General features: G+C 29.2%; 1 long non-coding RNA gene across 3 annotated transcripts; it reads right to left on the bottom strand.

Moving 5' to 3' along the window:
* Window positions 1-17,337: 17,337 nt before the first annotated feature.
* LOC131630681 (uncharacterized) lies at window positions 17,338-19,224 on the bottom strand. 3 transcript variants are annotated; one of them, XR_009292400.1, is made up of 4 exons: window positions 18,828-19,224; window positions 18,628-18,733; window positions 17,968-18,381; window positions 17,338-17,569 (listed from the first exon to the last, which is right to left on the bottom strand). It is a non-coding gene; the product is annotated as an uncharacterized LOC131630681 (long non-coding RNA). The 3 variants fall into 3 exon arrangements; XR_009292399.1 differs by having other exon boundaries at window positions 18,527-18,733; window positions 18,899-19,224; XR_009292398.1 differs by having other exon boundaries at window positions 18,899-19,224.
* Between the last annotated feature and the right edge of the window lie 2,911 nt (window positions 19,225-22,135).

Below are 22,135 nucleotides of genomic sequence, written 5' to 3'. Positions count from 1 at the left end.
TAGTACCTGGAAAAGTCAAAACACTTTCATGTAAAAGATGCACAATATCATGTTCAGTTACTTGTAGGAGTATATTTTTCATATTAAGATCAATATTCTGATTTTCTAATGCAGTACATAGGAAATAAAATAACACATCTGTTTCATGATTACCTGAAATGTTAATGCACTGGTGTGCTTTGTTATCCATGTCATAATTCAAATTCACTTCCAATACGATAAGAAGCCATCACTTCATACACAATCCTACACACACACAAAAAATCCAGTTCAAGTACAAGCTAAATCAGTGAAAAACAAAGGCATGCACACAAATGTAATTCAAGTTAGGCTATTCAAAAACCGAAATCACCATATATTTGTATGCACAAATTCAAAAATTCAAATACAATGTCGGTTCCAATCACCGTTCCATGAGTATTCCCTCCAACATCGTCATCCTCCCTCAACAACAGTTCCTGAAAGCATATCAAAACCAAAAATTAATATCTTAATATATATTTAACACATTACTAAAAAAATCATGTCCATCTATATAATGACCTGGGTGATGATACTGATACCGCCAGTAGTGTCATCAATCAGTATGTAAGACAAAAGGAAGATACCACCACAACATACTACAATGGTAGAAACAAAAAAAATCAACATACTACAATGCTATGGAAGACAATATATTTGCTGCAGTAGGTGAGAAATTCTCCATTCCCTGCATCAAACTTCAAGGTTGGCTCATAAACAATTTCCAGGAACATAACATGTCCAAATCTTGCAGAAGTTAATACAAATTCAATTCTAAATATTAATTCTGGAATCAAGAGCTTTAATCCAATTATAAACATATAATAAATTATACCCGAGATAAGAAACCGAAGAGGAATTGAAGAAAACATATTGCACAGTTATAACATGACCACGCTCATACGAACACAAGAAAACATGTCCAGTTCTTCATGGTATGGACCACGGATACGTTACTGGTCTGCAATCCATACAACAACTTACAACATGAAAATTAATTGAAGAACACAAAAACGAATATCAATTAACAAAATAGTTTCAAAAACAGAAATAATTGCATCATAGGATATGAAATTAAGGTCGCCATTACTGATACAAAAACTCGAAATCAAGGTCGCCATTACTAATGCAAAAACAATGATACCCTGCATAAAACAATGACACATGAACCAACATTCTCTCACTCTTCGCAAGCTGCTTCATTTCATCCTGAGAAAAACACATGCAATTTTATTTAGTATAATCCTCTTAGTTGTACTAAATTCAATCATTCATCAACAACGCGTGTTTGAATCAATCACGTTCAATCGGAGATTACTGGTGCTGTCAAATAACAGCTATAACATAACTACAGCAGAATTGAACAAACCGCTAAATTTCGCTATTCGCGTTTGAGATTATTCACAGTAACTGTCACATAATTCGTTTGCTGCAAGTGTTTCATAATATCAAAAGCTTTAGATTCAATATAATACATCAAGCAATGCATGCAAGAGGCAAAAAAAGCATACCAAGAATTCAGCAACCTCCTTTGCCTGCAAGTGCTTGTTGAAACCAAGATCAAGTTCCATTTCAGCATCACGTTTTAACCTACAAATAGAGAAAACAATATCCGGGCGAGAATGGGTGAGGTATAGTAGCTTACCAATGATCATAAGACTTAATGTGCATTCTCCACTCATATGTTTCTTCTTCACCGTCGAAACACACCTGAATCCAAAAATCGCACCCACACAAATCAAATATCACAGATCTAAAATCGAAAAAATTTGTTTACCCTAATCTTAAAAATCATACTCAGAATCATAATAACCTAACAACCCTAATTTTTGTTTACCCAAAAATTCTGAAAGAATCATAGGAAATAGAGAAGCTACCTTTACAAATTCAGCGTAAATTCTGGTTGTTCTTCTGCTTCGGTAGCGATGTGAATATGTTATGAGCTTTCAAACAGAAACCAAAAACCGCATCCACACAAATCAAATATCACAGCTTTGAAACAGAAAAATATTGGGATTAGGGTTTCTCAAATAGCACAGATTTGAAACCGCCGCGAATCTCCCCCCGTTTAGCTTGAGCCAAAACCATTAAACCTAAAACAACAAAAACTAAATCAAAATCTAAATCACCAAATCAAAATCATCAAAATAAACTGTAATAACAATTTATGGGTATGCAGAAGAAGAAGATTTGTCGGGTAAAATCAAATATTTGTGAGTAATAATAGAGGTTGACGACGAAGAACAAATACCATCGAAATCCGCTTCATTTGAAAGTAGAAACCATCACACCAAAATTGCCGAAACATTTTGAAGAAGAAGCAGAACGATATGATGGATGAGGAGAGAAAAATAAGGTCAAATTTTGTGATTATGAAAATTAGGGTTTGTCGTATAAAGAGAGATGAAGAAAGAGAAGAGAGAGAGAGACAGTGAGAAAAAGAGAAGAGAGTTATTAGAAGGGATGGAAGCAAAGCTGATAAAAATCAGTATGAGTAAAGAAATAAGAAGCTATCCACGTGGATAGTGTTAGTGTTGAGTATTTGTAAAAAGGGCAAAAAGGTAATTGGTAGAACATCAAATTTTCTTATATGATAGATTCTGGTTTGTGTATAACATTGTTATAAACTGGTTTCTGTATAACAATGTATATCAGTCATGTGTTAAATTGTAACAAACTGATCATTTATGATTTTAAATTGTAACAAACTGATCCTTTAAGATTTTAAATTGTAACAACTATGTCTTACTGATTCTTATATTGTAACAACCAGATCTTCATTTGTACATTGCACTACGTAGTAAATTGCAGTATCAAAACTGGAATATGCAACACAGATCAAGAAGATAGCATTAAACTCCAATTGTCATAAAATATTACATCAAGGGGCCAAAAACTACTTGTTACAACCATAACATTAACATTAACTATGATCACCACTCCTTAAACAACATACAAATCAACACTACAACAATCAAAACTAAATAGATTATGACATAAAATAGCATCTTCATCATCTTCAAAATGTTCTTCATGATATCCTTGTTGTAGTTGTCATCCCTCCTAAGCATCTTGAGTTGTAAATCCTTTTCGTCACATTTAGAACACCTTGATAATGCAGTGTGTTGTATCTCTTGTTTGCCTTCATCACTATGTTGATTTTCATACCACAGAAAAAAATTGCAACCAGGATTATCATCTTCACTCTGTTAACAAAATCAACAAGAGTAAACCCAACTCAGACACATAAGAATTAAATATCATATCCAACCTAATCACAACATACATACCTTAAAGTATCTGCATCCCCAAAATAGCTTCCCCAAGTTTCTTCCTTTCTTCTTAACTGATCTTATCGCTGCTTTGGATCCACACAAACATAACGGTTCAATTCCAGATTGAGACGCACTCGATATTAACGAAATTGAGTTCTCAGCTCTACGACTTGTTGCGCTGCTACCGAATTGGGCCATTGACGGAGAGGAGAAAAAAATTAGGGTTCAGGATTTTGGGAATGAGATGGAAATGTAAACCCAGAAAGCTTAGGGTTCACGATTTGTAGGAATTTTTTTTCACAAATTAAATAAACAATATGATATATTCACAGTCAGCATACCTTAACGGACAGCTCAGCACCGTTAGTGACAAATCATCATTTTTGGGACGGAGCCTTTGACCAAGGGCAACGTTGACAGTGTTAGGTAACTTAAAGGACCATTTTGAAGCAAAAATAACATAAAGGACCAAGTTGTTACATTTAAATAAGTTAAAGTACCCTAGAGGTAATTTAGCCCAATATATATATATATATGAGTATGAAATATTTTGAATATGATCAAAATAATATTTATGAAATAGATTTAAATATGATCAAAATAAATTTATACCGAAAAATATGGACATGAAATATATTTGAATAGATGTAAAAAAGATGGAACCTTCAAAGAGCTTTCGGATTAGATAAAGATACAAAAATCAATTCTATTTTAGAATTAGGGTAGAATATCTCATCCATCCATCCCATGCTTTGTCAAGTTATACATCAAAATTTAAAATATACGTGTGAGAAAGAAAGTGAAATGCGTTTATCTATTTAAGGAAGAAAGTGAGACAAATTGATCAGTTTTAGAATAATAAAGTGATATTATGGTTGGATATAAAAAATAAATTGACGGTTTCATAAAACTCTTCATTTTCTAAACATTCATTTTTGCAATAATTAAAAAAATTCTATAATTAAAAAATTGTATCGGTTTCTATGAATAACAACCTTAGAATAAATTTAAAAAACAGAATATTTTACTTAATTGACGTTGCTTAATGATTAGTTGTATTTTTTCTTATTTATTGATTATTGTATCACTTTTTTCGTAAAATATAATTCTACAACACTATTATTTTATTAATTTAAATATTAAAATTTTTAATTTAATTATTCAGCTTTGAAATTGTTTAAATATGAAGAGAATAGTTACTAAGCACTATTCTTCTATGAATTTAAAAATATTATATAATATTTCATTTTAAGAAAATGGTCTTACAATATATTTTATCATATAATTTAACCATGAACCTGATATTGTAACAAAAAAATTACTTATTTAAGGTCTCATTTTTTAAATTATTAATTAATTTATTTTATAAATTTAAATATTTGAATTTTACATTTATTATAATAAATTTAATGACAACTATCATTACATTTTATAAAATTGTTGAATTGAATCATCATTACTTAAAAATATTTTATAGTAATAATAATAAAAGGAATGAAATTAATGAGTAATTTAAAATTTATGAAAAATATAAGAAAATTAATAGTAGTTAGGAGGATAGAGAAATGTTATAAAATCAAAGTAAATATAATATCAAAAGCTAATAATTTAAAAATGTACATTGATTGACTTAAATATATATAAATATAACTAATACATTTTTCAAGTGATTTTTTATATTATGCAACTCATACAAATTTTAATTAACAACTAAATCAACTAATTAATTATTTTTATTACTATATTCATAATTATGTATATATAAATGTATGATATTGAATTATCATTATTTAATATATATTATTTTTAGATTTTATAGTCATAATAATAAATATATTAACTATAATTTAAAATTTAAAATATTATATAAAATTACAATAATATATTATAGGTCAACCGCGCAACGCGCGGGTTTTATACTAGTTGTTTAAAATATATCTATTATATAAGAAAAGTCACTCTACTTATTCTAAAACAGGCCAAGTGGATGGCCTCACTTCTCCTCATTAATTTCCCAAATTTTCTTATTTTAATTTCTTTTTCATCGACCAAAAAGCTTCTGAAACTTACAATCTTCATATTCCACATTCAAAACGGTTTCAACCTCCATTAATCTTTAGAAACCTTACCATCTCCACATAAACCTTCTGAAACGTTACAATCTTCATATTCCACGTTCAAAACGGTTTCAACCTCAATTAATCTTTAGAAACCTTACCATCTCCATATTCCACATTCAAAACCGTTTCAACCTCCATTAATATTTCAACAGCCCCAATCATGCGTCTAATATTTATAACCCTCCGTACTCTTACCTTTTGTATCATATTATCGCTAAGAATCCTCAAAATCGGTTTTTTTCTTCTATCAACATCAATGATAGTGAAGAGCTATGGAAGGCGGCTGTCAGAGTACATCATAGATGGAACGTTGACTCTAACAACAAAAGAACATTTTGAGATGATCTTTGTAGATAAAGCGGTAATTTAACCTTTATGTGCATCACATTCTGGTTTTCTGTTTTGTTATTTTTTGGTCAGCATTTATCTTTTCTCTTCGTCTGTGCACTAGCAGCACATATGTCGATGAAAATTTAGCATTGGGCCATACTTACACAGTATTCAAATTTATACTCAAATTTACGGGGTAGATAACAAACATGAAATATCACCCAAACAGCTGTTTACAAGTTTTTCATGATATAATCACCGGCAAACATGGAATTTATTTATTAATTTAATAGTTTACTTATTCCCAAAATATGTATATGCACTTCATTTTCTTTGTCAAATACATTTGTATATTTTTTTATGTGTTTTTTATAATGTAATAATTTTTAATGGACATTTTTAAGAAATAACGGAATAAGCAAAATGCTACTCATTACAAATAAATTTGTTAATAAAATTATTTGATTAGGCTATTCATTCCAACATAATGAAAATGTTTCAACTCATATTTGCATTATTAAAATAGTTTGATATTCGTATCACAAGAAATAATTGTTAAATATTTGCATTATTAAATGGTGACAACTTCTCTACCCATCACAAAAAGTTTGGTAGTGTACCTCCAATCAATCATATGATTTCATCTCATTTAACACATTTAATTATTTATTAAAATATTAAAAATGTTTGTTGTTTTCAAAGCATTTTACAAAGGAGGTAATCTTACCCAACTTTTTGAATTGGGTAGATAAGAATTCACCTTATTAAATATGTGGGAAATTAATAAATAACGATAAAAAAAAACTAATGTATAATTATTGATTCAAACATGAAAATTATATTTATTTAAAATTAAAATAAATTTTATTTTCTCCTGATATGAAAATTTTATGCAACGGGAAAATGAAGTTGTTGATCAAAAAGTGATAAAAAAACGGGAACAAATTTACTATTTATTCAATTATTTTTTTAAATAACGGCAACTCAAAAATAATATTTATATAGGAAAAAAAATATTATTAAATCAAATATTTTTTATTTTTGGAAAAATTATAGGCAATAGTTACATTTTAAAAACATAAGCACGTAACGCACCAATACCCGTATGATTATGGATGCGGGTAACGGGTATCTTAGGTTTCACGTAGCGTCATACCCGCATTATATATATATATATATATATATATATATATATATATATATATATATATATATATATATATATATCAATTTTATTAAATACATCACTGTTAGATTTGTACACATTTTAATACAAGCGTTTGTTAATTTCTTAACTCAACAATAACATCTTTAACTTTTTTATGAATGTTATAAAAAACTTAAAATCATATGATAAATTATAATTGATCATAATTTTTTTATTAGAAATGGGTAAACGAGAATGGGTATGGGTACTTAGATACCCATAGGGCACGGGAACAGACTGAAACGATGGTGCTCACGTGGATATGGGCTCGAGTACAGGGATTTTTCAAACTTCTGGTATGGAAACAGTTATTAAGAAAAAGTAAAAACATAATAATTTAGATGATGATTTTTATTAATTTTCTTGTAACAATTGTCTTGGGAATATGTAAAAACAATTATAATTGGTGGTTGCTTATGAAAAAATGAAAGAGAAAATAAATTAAATGCAATTTGCATTTAATTCCATCTTGAAAAGATGGAAGTTAATTTTTTTTCTCTTATATTTTGGGAGAAGAAAAATGTCTTTTTTTTCTCTTATAATTTGGGACGGATGGAGTATTTAGTAAAACCAGATATAAATCACAATTAATATTTTTAATAAATTAAATATCACATTAGACTACAACTACCTATCAATAACATAAATGTGTTTTTCTATTATTTATGTAGTTAATAAATACAAAAAAAATTCACTGATTCATATTTTTAAAAAACAAACAAATTTGTTGGTTAAGTTAATTTTACTTTTTTTTATTACAATTTTAAAAAACAAACAAATTTGTTGGTCAAGTTAATTTTACTTTCTTTTATTACATTTTAAAAACAAATGCTTGTACCGTACTAGTACCAGTGCGAACGCACAAATATCCCGCTAGTTTTAAAGAAAACAATAACTATGTATTAAAGTATCTCTACAAAGAATAAAAAAACTTAAATAATGAATTGAAAACATACAATCAATTTATATAATTAATATACATTCAATAGAAGAAAAAAACGGAAAAGGTTGATCAACCTTGTCTCCTAATTAAATAATAAATTAAATTCTCAATTAAATAATAAATTAAAAATATACAATAAATTATACAATCAATTTTATATTTAATATATTAGTATAAATCACCATTTTTAACCTATATTGATAAATTTAATTCTCAACCTTTCAATTTAATCATAAATAAAAATTAAAAACGGTTGTCTCAATTAATTATATTTGGGTTTTTCTAACATATGCAACATTGCATAGGATAAGGGACAATTAATACACCATTTTTTAAAATATAAACTACCATATTAATTATTATTTATGTTGATCCATTAATTAGGTGGGAGAGAGAAAATATAAAAGATTACTTTTCAAAAGAAGAATAATTAATATGATAATTTACATGAAAGAAAATAATGTATTAATTGCCCTTATCCTATGCAATGTTGCATAGGTTAGAAAAACCCTATTTTTATATATTTTATAATGTGTATCATATGCATTGTTTGTAGACATTTTGAATGAATACAGGTGGAATGGTGGTTTATACACATCTATTTCTCAAAGTTTTGTAATTTAACTTACGATATGTTTTCTTCCACTACAATGGTGAAATTATTTTAATGATATTTTTATATATTTTATAATGTGCATCATATGCATTAGTTATAGACATTTTAAATGAATGCAGGTGGAAGGGTGGTTTATACACATTTTGAATAAATACAGGTGGATTGGTGGTTCAATTTATACGAGGTATAGCAGATGGAATGGTCACGTAAATGAAAAAAGTACAATATTTGAACCTAAATAAAATATTAGAAATGAAGGCAAAATTAAGAGGAATATTTAAGTGGGAGGTAGCATCTACCATCAATTTTAAAATATTGTATATTTAGTGGGACTTTTAGGAAGTTGTTTGTGTGTAATTTTAAACACAATTTTCTTATTCAGTTGTGTTTAATAGAATAGTGATAATTGTTTATGATAATATTTACTTATTTATAAAGTGTTATCACTTCTGTTACAATAATAATAAAAATATCTTATTATTTTTTAATTAAATAAATACAATAAAATGTAATATTAAAAATTCATGTATGTGTATATTGAAAGAATTATTATAATACCATTTTGAATATGAAAAAATATTTATATTTGATATGAAACTTATTTATAATTTTGAGCCATTTAACTAAATTGATAAACGATAGTTTTTTTTATTTGAATTATTAATAAAGTCTGCAAAATCAAGATGAAGTTTTTTTTTTAATAATCAAGAAATATATTATAAAAGAACCAAGAGTTCTTACAAACATTACAAAAGGCGAACAAAGCCCAAATCAGAGGAGATTAAACACTAAATACACTTAGGAAAGATACAACATAGGAGCTTTGTTGAACTCGTAAAAGTTGTATTTGGTCCGATTAATATTCCCGATGAAAGATCAACGCCAAACAAGCATCTTAATACTCCAAACCATGTCTAGGATGTTCCAAGCATCTCTTCTAAAAATGATGCTATTTCTAACATTCCAAATGGACCAATAAATTGCCAACCAAACAATTCCTTCTCTACCTTTTTTCACCTTCTTAGATTTACAATAACCAAACCATCTCATGAAGCTCCCAAGAAAACAATCCCCACCAAAATCAACAAAACCAATCCAAGAAGTCAAATCCCTCCAAATTAATTTTGATGCACGACAAGATAGAAGAATATGATTCAAAGATTCATGCACATTCTCACAAAAAACACACAAAGAAGAGTTGGGAAAAGAAATACCTCTTGTAGCAAGAAGATCCAAGGTAGGCAACCTATTAATGAAACATCTCCAACCAAAACATCTTATTTTTTGAGGAACTAAAACTTTCCAAAGAATTGTGAAAGCTTCCGAAAACTTCAAAGCCGGACCAAAAGGGATATGGAATTTATCATAACTCCAATAACAACTCCGTAGCGAAAACCAAGATGAAGTAGAGTTAAAATTTGTGGTTATTTAAATTTTTTATAAAAATATATTTAAAATTTAATCTATATAAGTATAAATTATATTATTATTTCATATAATTTAGAATTATATTTATGTGACATTTATTTATGCTTATTTTCAAATTTCAGAAAATTTAATATATAGATAAAAAATAAAAACGTAAATTTAAGTCTTCTAGGGGCTGAAGCTGATTTTTGGTATACGGGTTCCTTGACCAGTCTTCATTCACAAAGCCATAACTCCTTACTCGTTGTTCCGATTAAGGTAATTCTTGAAGACTCAGATTCTACACAAAATTTCCTTCGATTTGGTATATTGATTTATGTTCATAGGTTCAAAATTGATGGAGTTAGGCGGGTTTGAAGATGAATAATCTATGCTGAAAGTTGATATAGGAAGAGCTACGGATTTGATGAAGATGAAGGTGAAGTTTTGACTATGGTGGGAGTCCATTGGCAGAATAACAACCTTTAAACCTCCATTTGAGCAAGATGAGTCCTTAGATAGAAGCTTGGGGTTTTGCATGTTGGGCACAATTGGGGTTAGGGATTTTTTAGAGGTAATCCATGATCTTGATACTAGACATGGTTTGGTGCTCATTGTTGATAGCATATAATAATTACTTGCTCTATATACTTATGTTAGCTACGTGCGTGTTTGATTAGTGTTATACTTTGATTCTTATCCTTTGCATGTTTGAATTTGGGGCTTGGGGACCCCAACCATGTTTCAGATTTTTCTATGCGTAGCAGAGTTCGCTGTAGCGAACTGAGTAGCGAATAAGTCTAGAAGTGGACTTGATTTATTCGCTGGAGCTCACTACCTTTTGCTATAGCGAATCGAGGCTTCGCTGGCAGTTCGCTGTAGCGATCTGGCCTGGGCTGAAGGAGGTTTTGTTTCTGTCTGATTTCGCTATAGCAAACAAAAGTTCGATGTAGCGAACTAATCTGATGCAGAATTCAGTTTTCCTCCCTTGAGTGCAGTTTGGTCCCGTAATCGGAACCGGACTCCTCTCTGATTAATAATGTATACCTATAGACTATATGCGATGCCGATAACATGAAATTTCATAATTTTATTTAATTATTCATATATGTATGTTATGCATAAAGTTAAGTATGTTAACTAAATTGCTCTTGATTACTCCTTTGTGATTGAACAAGAATACAATGATGTGATAAGTATGAATAATTGTTGATGCCCGTTGTTTCGGTTAAACATTCGGGATTGTTGCTTTGTGTGTTTTGACGCTTGTTATGCGTGTGGTATGCTAGAATTTAAGTGGGCCACTACTAGGTGGTAAGGCACCATTGTGTATGAACTAGTTTCCGATAATACCACTGCGAGTGTGCTTGTGAGAGTCTTTATGGCATGTCTCACCTAGAGAATACACCTGGCGTGCTTGGTATGATAACACACATGAGCTACCATTGCGTGCGTGCCTGTGAGAGTCTTTATGGCGTGTCTCACCTAGAGAATACACCTGGAGTGCTTGGTATGGTGGAGTTGTGATGCCAATTTGGCGATATCACTTGGATAACTCACCTTTAGTGGTGTCACGCAGGCTACACCACTAGGCTCCTACCTGGATGGGCTTGTATAGTCAATTAGGCGTCTTCGCACTTGTGAAACCCATATTGCGTATGGATGATGACGGGGCCGTGATGCCGTGTAGGCAATGTGACCGCTGTAACTCGTCACAGATGAAATTTCATGTAGGATCCGTCCGCTTCATCTAGCGATGGTCTTGTGCAAGTCTTTTTTACGACAGAAACTTGGTGACTCACCGAGGGTGTGTGTGCAGCCTAGGTAGATTGGTTGCTACCACTTCTGGATTCCCCGTACTTGGGTATGGGTTTGCATACGTGTTTGTTGTACTAGTTGTGTACTTGTGAATGATGACTCCTATGGTGGAAGATTCATGTGTTTGCTTCGTACTTGTACCGGATGTGAGGATAAACCCCAAATTAATGGTGGATTCTGTTTATTGATGCATGTACCCTTCAGATCCGAGTGAACTCATAGGATAGGCGGACTCATTGAGATTTAGTAATCTCACCCCAATCATCTTATCTTTTTCAGGTGCAGTTTAGAAGTGTCTAATTGGTAGCAGGTTTGGATTTGAAGACTTATAAGTCATGATGGCTCGAAGACCTTGTTAGATCTCTTTTTCCGCTTGTGCAGATCCATTGAAGACACATGTTTTATAATTCTTATTAGAATTTCATGATGTATTTTATATGGATCATCTTGTAACTTTGGCTTTTGTATGTACTTAATATCAATTTTAATGTTTCATGCATAATATACTAGTAAGTTATGTATGGGATATTACATATAAACATTAAATGAAAATTTAAGAAATAATTGTTATTTTATTTTGTACAAATATAATTATATTTTATTACACTAACTTCTGAATTTTTTTCCTATTATTTTTTTTTAAATCTTTTCATATTATTTTATTTCTCTCAATTGCACATTTTATTAATTTATAATAAATTTAACTGATTGAAATCGTTTGTTATTTATGTGCCTGACTAAAAGTATTCTCATTTTTTAATTTTATGTTTATAAAATTAGAAATTTATCTTTCTTAAAACATAAATTTAAGTTTTAAAGCAAACATAACAACGTAACTTTAAATTTTAGAACAAAATTAAACGTAAATTTAATTCTTTTAACCAACCTACAATTAAAGAGATTTTTTAATGATAATATTTATAATTTTTAAATATTAAACAAAAACTTAAAATCATAGTTGTTAATAATCTAATTGTCGAAAATATAATTATATTTTAATACATTAACTTTTGAATATATTTTTCTCTATTTTTTTAGAGCATTGCTACCTTGACACCATATTTGACACCAAATACCTACACCGTATACACTGTTTACCGTATTTATATGGTGAACAGTGTGTTTTTATTAAAATAATATTATTTTAAAAATTATTTATTTTATTTTTTAAAAATATTTATTTTTAAAATTTATTTTTTATGACAAATATATGGTTGCGTCATTAACCAATTTCCCAATTGTATTAACCACAAAAATATATGTTATTAATCAATTATTTTACATATAATTCATTAACTACTTTCAGTACTTTATTAACCTGTAAAATACACTAAATTATAAATGTATAACCAATTTTTATACTCTATTCACCAACTTTATTTTACTATTTAATATTTTTTTTTATGTTTGAGAATTTATTAACCAAATTATCAACCGTATTAACCAATTTTATACAAACTATTAACCAAAGTCTGAATGAGATACTTATTAACTTTTTTATGTCAGAATACATATTAATCAAACTTAAAATTCTATTAACCAAATTTTAATATTTCATTAATAAAAATAATTTAAAAATAAAATAGAAAAATATATCAAAATATTAAAATAATAATAAAGACAGTGTTCACGTATTTGTGAACAGTATTTTGGGTGTAGGTGTAAGTTTGTAGTGTCAAAAATATCATTTCTTTTTTTTTTTTATCTGCGAAAATATTTCATATTACTTAATTACTCTCTTATACGCCGTTATTATTAATTAATAATAATTTTTATTTGTTAGAATTTGATTGTGTACAAATATAATTGTTATTTTATTACACTAACTTCTGAATTTTTTCCTATTATTAATTTTTTTTGTAAAAATCTTTCATATTATTTTACTTCTCTCAATTACACATTCTATTAATTTATAGTAAACTAGTACTTAGACCCGTGCGAGGCACGGATTAAATATTTTCTAAGTAAAAAAAATATTTTAAAAATATTTATAATTTACAAATTTTATTTATAGCAAGACTACTATTGTATAGATAAAATGTTATTATTATTGATAGTATACATAAAAAAGTTTATTTAACTAAATTTTCTTGTAAATTATAAAATAATTTGGACATTTCTAATGTTATTGCTAATAATGATGTGTCAGTGCTAGTTCAAAAGTGAACTGTTCAAAAAACTAATTTTATTTAAGATTTATGTTGAATATGTCATTGAGTTTTATTTCATTAAAAATTGCCTTTAGATTTGCTAGGGGACCAAAATCCTCAAAAATAATAATAGAGGAACCTTCCCAAAATATCATTCATCCAAATAAAGGGACTAAAACTCATAATTTTAAAATTTAGGGACCAAAACCCAAAAAAAATAATAGTTAAATATTCTTTACAATTAAACCTTCAATTTAATTACAATTAAATTACTTTAATTACTTTTAATTACTTTTAATTTTTAATAATTGCATGCTCTTTATTATTTTAAGCCTCTTTATTATTTGTTAAATATTCTGTCGAATTATTCTATTTTTAACGGTCCAATATATTATAGTAATCATAAATTAATTAATCAATATGTTTAAAAACATAAAAATAAATTAATAAATTAATTTAAACTACTATTAATTAAATGTAACAAAAAAAGTTAACATACTCAAAACAAAATAAAAATATTATGGAAGAAAAAGTTAACATACCTACTATTTATTTATGATCATTGCTTTTCAATAAAATAAAATAAATAAATAAAATTATTTTTTATGCTTAATTGCAACTTTGGTCCCCTTATTTTGTCTTTTTTTCTTTTCGATTTTGGTCCTATTTTTAAAACTACGATTTTGGTCCCTCTATATTTAAAACTACGATTTTGGTCTCCCTGTTGAGTTTTCTGTTGAAAATGGACAAAAATATGGACTAATTTTGCGGAAAAAAACAAAATAGAAGGACGGAAATTGCAGAAAAAACTTTAAAAGGGGACTAATATATTGATTTTTAAAATAGAGGGATCAAAATCAAGAAAAAGACATAATAAGATGACTAAAATTGCAATTAAGACTATTTTTTATTAATTACTACATTTTCCTGTCATAGAAAAAGAGTTTAATCGTCTAATTAATTAATGATTTAAATTATTAATTAAAATTGAATGTAAAATTCAAGTTTAAAAATTTAAATCTATGTGTTGTAATTAAACTATTCATATTCATAGTATTACTCATGGATTAGTCCTTTTTTTGTATCAATTTTTAAATAATATTTTTTTGGCTTCATTATAATTTCATCTTAAATTATAATTAAACTAATTATAATTTCAATTAAAATAAATTCCAATTAATATTTTTGACTCACTAAGTTTTGACATTAAAAATAAATTTAATAACTTTAATTTTATTTCAAATAAATTAAGACAAACTCTATATCTTCTTTATAAACATAAGATAAATATGTAAACATTTCTAAGTTATAATTTTAATTTGACAAATATTTATTAATTTTATAACTATTAACGACAAATTATGATAATAAATTCTTAATATAAATAATTAAGGCATAAACCATGTGATTTCCTGCCATGTTCATAGAACCTACAAATTGTAAGCTAAAATGCTGTAAAAACTGATACTTATAATAATTGGAGTATGATTTTATTTACAACCTTAACAAACCAATAGGAAAATTGTTAAAAAATTATTAAAAAATTGAAGAGTGAAAAAATGAAGAGTGTAAATGACTCATTTATATTATAGATTTAAAAATATTCTTTAGCAATATGAACAATCTTATTAAATGCAAGATTATAAAACGTAAAATGAACATTTCTTTGTGTTGAAATCTAATTTGTTAAACAAAATGTATTAATTGTTATTTTATTCAATGGAAAATAAAAAACACAATTTATCAATAAACAGAAATACAAAAAAAAACATTTGTTGAAAATAAAAAGCATTTTTAAAAAAATCGACCCGTTGTACATATACTTGAAGTTAATTATGAAAAATATTAAATATTATCTTAAATGCATATTACTTATTATTTATGGCAATTTATTTATTTTTGCATTTATTTCTAAACTCTCTCGTTCTTCCATATTTGGAAAAAAATTAAAATTATAATTATTAATTTAAAATTATTAATATTATTTTAAAATTATAAATAAATAGTATTATAATATATTTTTCTTTAAGTGTTGCTTTGTTTTGTCTCAAACAAATTAAAAAAAAATGACGCTATATTAAAATTTAAAAGAGTAAGAGATAATTTAAAAGTCTGATCAATTAAAATAACAAATTTTATAATATATTAAATGATTTATTGAAATTGGAAAATGCTTATTAGTAAGAAAATAGAAAAATAAGAAAGGTAAGAATAGATCTCAACCATCTATTATCACCGCAACCCCATAATCCCTATTAAAAAAGAATTTAAATTTAAAATTAATTTAAAATTTACCAATAAAATAATGACACGTACTCATTCTTGCATTTCTTTTTCAAATTGTTTAGTACTAAATAGCACTACTCATTGAAAATATGAAATATTAAATGCGTCAATTTGGTTTTAACTATTTTCTTAAAAAATAATTTTTTTAAATAGTTATCCATTTTAAAGTGTTTTTAAGGTAATAATAATTATAGAGTTTAATACAACAATAACTAACTATATGTGAATGATATTAAAAAGTTAAATAATAAATTTTATAAAGAGTAATAAAATGAAATTTCTCAATATAGTAATAATTCTATGGTATAAACAACACCAAATAATAGCAACATAAAATTAAAATTTAATATTATTGATTATGTGTTTGTTTCTCTTAAATTTATTTTATTATTTCTATTTTTATTCAATGTTCAATTTTTTTAAACTGATATTAAATATATTAATTAATTACTCTATTAATTGGTTGCTCTATTAATTGATCAATTATAAGAAAATTATTTATATTTATTTTATTGACTATTGGATAAAAAATATGTCTATATGAGACTATCTATCAATATAACTAATGCTTATTAGAGTGGTTATACAAAATTACACCTAATAAAACATGAATTTTTCTATCAGAAAAAGAAATTGTACAAAGGTACATGTAATGTTAAATAATATAATAAAATTTTATTTTAAAACTTCAACATGAAATAAATATATAAGAAGAAAATGATAATGAAGAATATGATCTTTAAGCCGAAAAATATAATTATCTTAAATATCAAAATGCATTTAATTATTAATCAATTAATTGCAATAATCAATCTTAACCGAAAAAATGAAGAAAATCAATATAGCTCAATTATTTTAATTCATTTTATCAACAGATAAAGGAATCATGACACTTTTATACAAAACTGATAACACATATTTTTAGAAAAATCCAAGCAAAAACCCATGAAATCCTGATTGACATATTTTTAAGATCACTGAAAAAAGGAAAATATTTAACTGGTGAATAAAATATATAAAAATATTGTTAGATTAAAAAAATAAACAATCATCTGAGTCCAAGCTTTGAAGACACGATTTCACATATGTCAATCAGAAATTTGGACACACTTCCACCCACCTATTATTAAATCAGTAACTATTATTAAATCAGTAACTACAATGGTCCATGGTCACTAACACTACTGAAGAATACATAACTGGTTGTTTCTTAGGATGATTTTCTAGAGTGTGCGATTATGAATGAAGAAAAATTGTTATAAATGAAGAAAAATAAACTTTACATAATTCAACCTAAATGATAAAAACACAACCTTTGCAAAGCTCAACCACCTTGCATAGTTAAACTTGAATGATAAAAACACAGCCTTTGTAAAGCTCAACCAAAATGATTTTTCTGCATTTAAGGAAAAATGGAAAAAATAAGTTAAAACACAATGATAAAAATGCAACATTTGCGGAGTTAATTTAAACCAAAATATTTTCTTGCATTTAAAGAAAAATGAGTTAAATCAGAATGATAAAAATTCAACATTTGCAGAACCAACAGTCAATCAATAAATCCAAATCAAAATATTCCAACAATTCAAAAAACACAAACACAAAAAAATTAAAGTTCCAAGAATTTTTATTCACAACATAAAAAACACTTTATGGCCTCCCCAGTGAAAAATTGTAAAACATTTATGCATTAGAAATGTTAACTTTTCTCATCATAAAATTGAGTTCATAAAGGAAATAAGAATGATGGACAAAATTATAAAAGAGGAGCAATGTGAAACAACACATTCTCACCGTAAAAAACATTCCCTTTGTCTATCTCATGTAATCTGCATTAAAGATCATCGTCATTCAGAAATCAAATTGTCCCTGTTAAAATAGACAAACATTGATGGGATATTAATATTTAGCCATAGACCGTATAATAGTTTTTCAGATCAGAAACATAAGAACAGAGAACAGATAATCATTCCTCAAATATTCACAGAAGATTCACTGAATCGGATTAGTGTTTGCACTACTGAAAGGACGAATATCTTATCATGAAAGCAACTCTTGGAAGATCGGGTTTGCTTTATCCTCAACATCAGATGGAAATGGTGTAGAAGTAGGTGAATCGGCGGTAGTCTTGCGATTTTGAAGGCTTGGATTTGAATCTATAATAGATATATGGAAACTCTCGAGCTCCTCGAAATGAGATTTAAGAACCTGCATTTTGACAAAGTTAGATCCCAAATAAAAGTGAAATTTGATGAAGTCATCATACGAATAAAAACCAATTGATCCAAGTAGAATCTTCAAGAATGTAGCAGATGTTTTAGCAGATGTCTACAATTCTCACAATGCTGCCTACATCGTTGTTTTGAGAATCCATAAGGCCTCGAAGGACCAGATTGGGATTTATGTGCCAAAAGTTGACTTCGTGCAAGGAGTTGAGCAAGAACAGAAGCTTACTGGAAGTTGTGGATGGAAAATTAGCCATGATTCGTGAGGAACCGAGAGTCATCACACAAAGCTATCGAAAAGAGAAATCGGAAAATAGAGATTTTGTCGGAGAATTCTGAAAAAATGGCATTGTCATTAGTATCATAATCTACTTTCTGTATCTTGTAATAGTCCTGCAAATCACAAATTAGTAACAAAATAAAACAAACCCTAAATTGATAAAAGAAAACCCTAAGGAAGATGACAGAGGAAGATGACAGAGGGTGAGGGTTTGGAGAACCTTGTGTTTGGAGAGAGGTGGGAAGAAATCGAAGTTGAGATAGGAGTTAGGGTAAGGGATTTGGTCGGGTTTTTGAGAGGTGGTGTGGTGGTGGTGACGGTGTTCATCGTGTTCACGTTCCCACATCATGGTTGTGGTTGAAGATGGAGGGTGATGGTGGTTTGATTAGTGAAGAGAAATGATAGAAGTTGTGGTGAGGGGTTTTTGATGTGGGTGTGATTTGGAGAGGGAGAAAATGTGAAACGGCTTGTTTCTTCCTCTTTCCCAAATCAATTTTGGTGAAGGTGTTTTGGTTGTTTCCAAGGCACAAAATCAATTTCCCAACAGTCCAACCGTGCAAGCAGTAAATACTGCGTATGAAGAGGAAGGAGGTGTTTTAAATTTCCAAAACTGAATAATTATAAAAAATAAATATAATTAAAAAAAATAAAAAAATAAAATCTTGAAATATAAAGAAGTAATAAAAGTTACTATAAATAGGATGTGAAAAAATTATGAGAATGCATAAGAGGCTGACACTTGGCAAACTTGCCAAAGTTCTCATCTTGCTTTTTTATTATGAATGATTTAAATTATTGAAATCGTTTGTTGTTTATGTGCCAGACTAAAAATGTTCTTATTTTTTAATTTTATGTTTATAAAACTATAAATTTATCTTTCTAAAAACATAAATTTAAGTTTTAAAACAAACATAACAACATAACTTTAAGTTTTAGAAAAAAATTAAAACGTAAATTTAATTCCTTTAACCAACCTATAATTAAAGAGATTTTTTAATGATAATAATTAACATTTATAAATATTAAACAAAAATGTAAAATAATTGTTAATAATTTAATTGTCTAAGAATATAATTATATTTTATTGCACTAACTTTCAAATATATTTTTCTCTAATTTTTTTTTTATTTTCGAAAATATTTCATATTACTTTACTTCTCTTATACGCCTTTATTATTAACTAATAATAATTTTTAATTATTAGAATTTTTGTTATAGGTTTTTTTTTCTGTAGCCTTTTTTTTTTTTGTTATATATGCCGCATACTAAGAATACTCCCTTTTTTAAAATTTAAAATTTTATCATCGGTGCCTCCCGTTTTTAATTTAATATTTTAAATTTTCATAAAAATTAACATTAAAATAAAAATTAATTTTAAACTAAAATAAAATTATAGAAGAAAATAATATTAGTAGAAGTTACTTTAAAACGTAAATTTTAGTTTATAATTAAAATTTAAAACATAACATTTTAGTATTTTTATAAAAAAAATTCTTAAAATTAGTATTAAATTTTGTATTATTATATTAACAAAATTATGAATAATTTAATTTTTTGGTATATAAAAAACAAGCTTATATAAGAGAATAATATTAGTATAATATATCTTGAAAATTTCTTTAGCCACCTCCCTATGGGGTCACCCCCAGCGAAAATCCCAAAATACCCCTGCTTCGGAAATGAACTTCCAAAGCGCTTTTTTTTAAAAAAAATTTCCATAATTCGGAAGTGCATCTCCGAAAACACCTCATGGGGGGTGTCTTCGAAGATGAACTTCCGAAAACACCTCATGGGGGGTGAATTCGGAAGTTCATTTCCGAATTATGCAGAAACTGTGTTTTTTTTTATGTTTTATCTAAAACAGTCTCGCATTTTAATTAAACGTAAACGCCAAATAAAATAAGCAATAGATAAACTGAAAATACTAATATGATAAATAAACAAAAAAAATACTAATCCGATGAAAATAATATATACAAACCGAAACAAATAAAAATAGTGTGCTAAAGATACAATCCGAAAACAAAAAATAAATAAACCCGACCACTACTGGGTGTGCCTAACCCTCTCACACTGGGCCCTCCTCTGCCGCCTGTACCCCGCCGCACGGCCCGCATCAGTGACGATCATCTCCATCACGGCGACTGCATCTGGACCGCCTTGTTGAACGACACCTCGATCCAACGCGTCCCGCCCAAGCATCTCTATCCGCTGGCAGATCGGCAGGAGATCAATGGCGTGGTCATCCTCGGCCTGCTGGTTCTCCAGGATCTTCTCATGTGCTGGCCTAGGTGCGCCGGGAACGTCGGGTCTCAGCAGAGGATGGGACACCCGGTAGAACCATGTGACGTACCCCTCCTCACTGTGCCAGTCCTGTGTGACCCGAGTGAGACGGTACTCCTGCGGTACCACATGATGCTGCCAGTCCTCCCATATGGCAGTGAGCTGCACTCGGGTCACTGTGTCGGAAGCTGCCTCAAAGGGTGACTTGGGTATCCGCTGCACGAATCCGAACTGACGCATGCACCGCTCAGGGAGATACCGGACCATGATGCCGGTCCCGCATGCCAACCAGCCTGAATATAGAGCAATGCCGTCAAAGGGGACAATCTGAGCGTAGTCAACGAACGGCCTCCAGGTGACGTCGTCGTGCATCGTGCGGTCCAAGTACAGACGGTATGGTCCCACCGCATCGTTCCCCCTCTGGAGAGTGTATCTGGCGGCCCTGGGCATGGCGTCCACGTACGAAGGATCGATGTGAAAGCCGTGGATGCGGGAGAAGTAGGAGATGATCCAGCTCTGAAACACAAACACGATAATGTATTAAAAATAAATACGAAACATAAATAAATAAATAAATACGATAATGTATTAAAATAAAACGTACCGTAAGCAGTGTGCAGGATCCGACCAACTGCCTCGTCCTCCAGTTGGAGGCCTCATTCAGCTTCTGGTAGAGATATGCCAGAGTAGCTGCCCCCCAGTTCCACTGGTGAACGGTATCCAGGTCCATGAAGTAGCGGAGGTAGGTCACGTCGACGTACCTGGCACTCTTATCCACAAAGCATGCAGCACCTACCACATGCATGTACCAACACCGGAGAGCGCAGCCGCGGTGATACTCTGTGAATAACTCGTCACCCCCACCCTCAGCCTCGGCAGCCGCGTCCAGGTGGTGCTCAAAATAAGTGCTCAATGTGGTGAACCGGACATGAGGCCCAGATGTCGTGACGCACTTAAAGTGAGCAACCTCGTGCTCCATGCCCAAATAGAGCGTCATCCACTCAATGGCATCGACCCTCTGGATCCGGGAGTGGTGCAACAGTGGCCCCCTAATAGGCAGGTGGAGAAGACACTGCACGTCGTGCAAGGTGATCGTCATCTCCCCAACCGGCAGGTGGAAAGAGGACGTCTCCTTGTGCCAGCGCTCCACAAATGCCCCCTGCATGCCGGTGCT

This window comes from Vicia villosa, unplaced genomic scaffold (genome assembly GCF_029867415.1).
Source record: "Vicia villosa cultivar HV-30 ecotype Madison, WI unplaced genomic scaffold, Vvil1.0 ctg.000715F_1_1, whole genome shotgun sequence".
NCBI lineage: Eukaryota > Viridiplantae > Streptophyta > Magnoliopsida > Fabales > Fabaceae > Vicia > Vicia villosa.
Note: the sequence above shows the minus strand (reverse complement) of the source record. Positions and strands in the feature narration are given on the sequence as shown.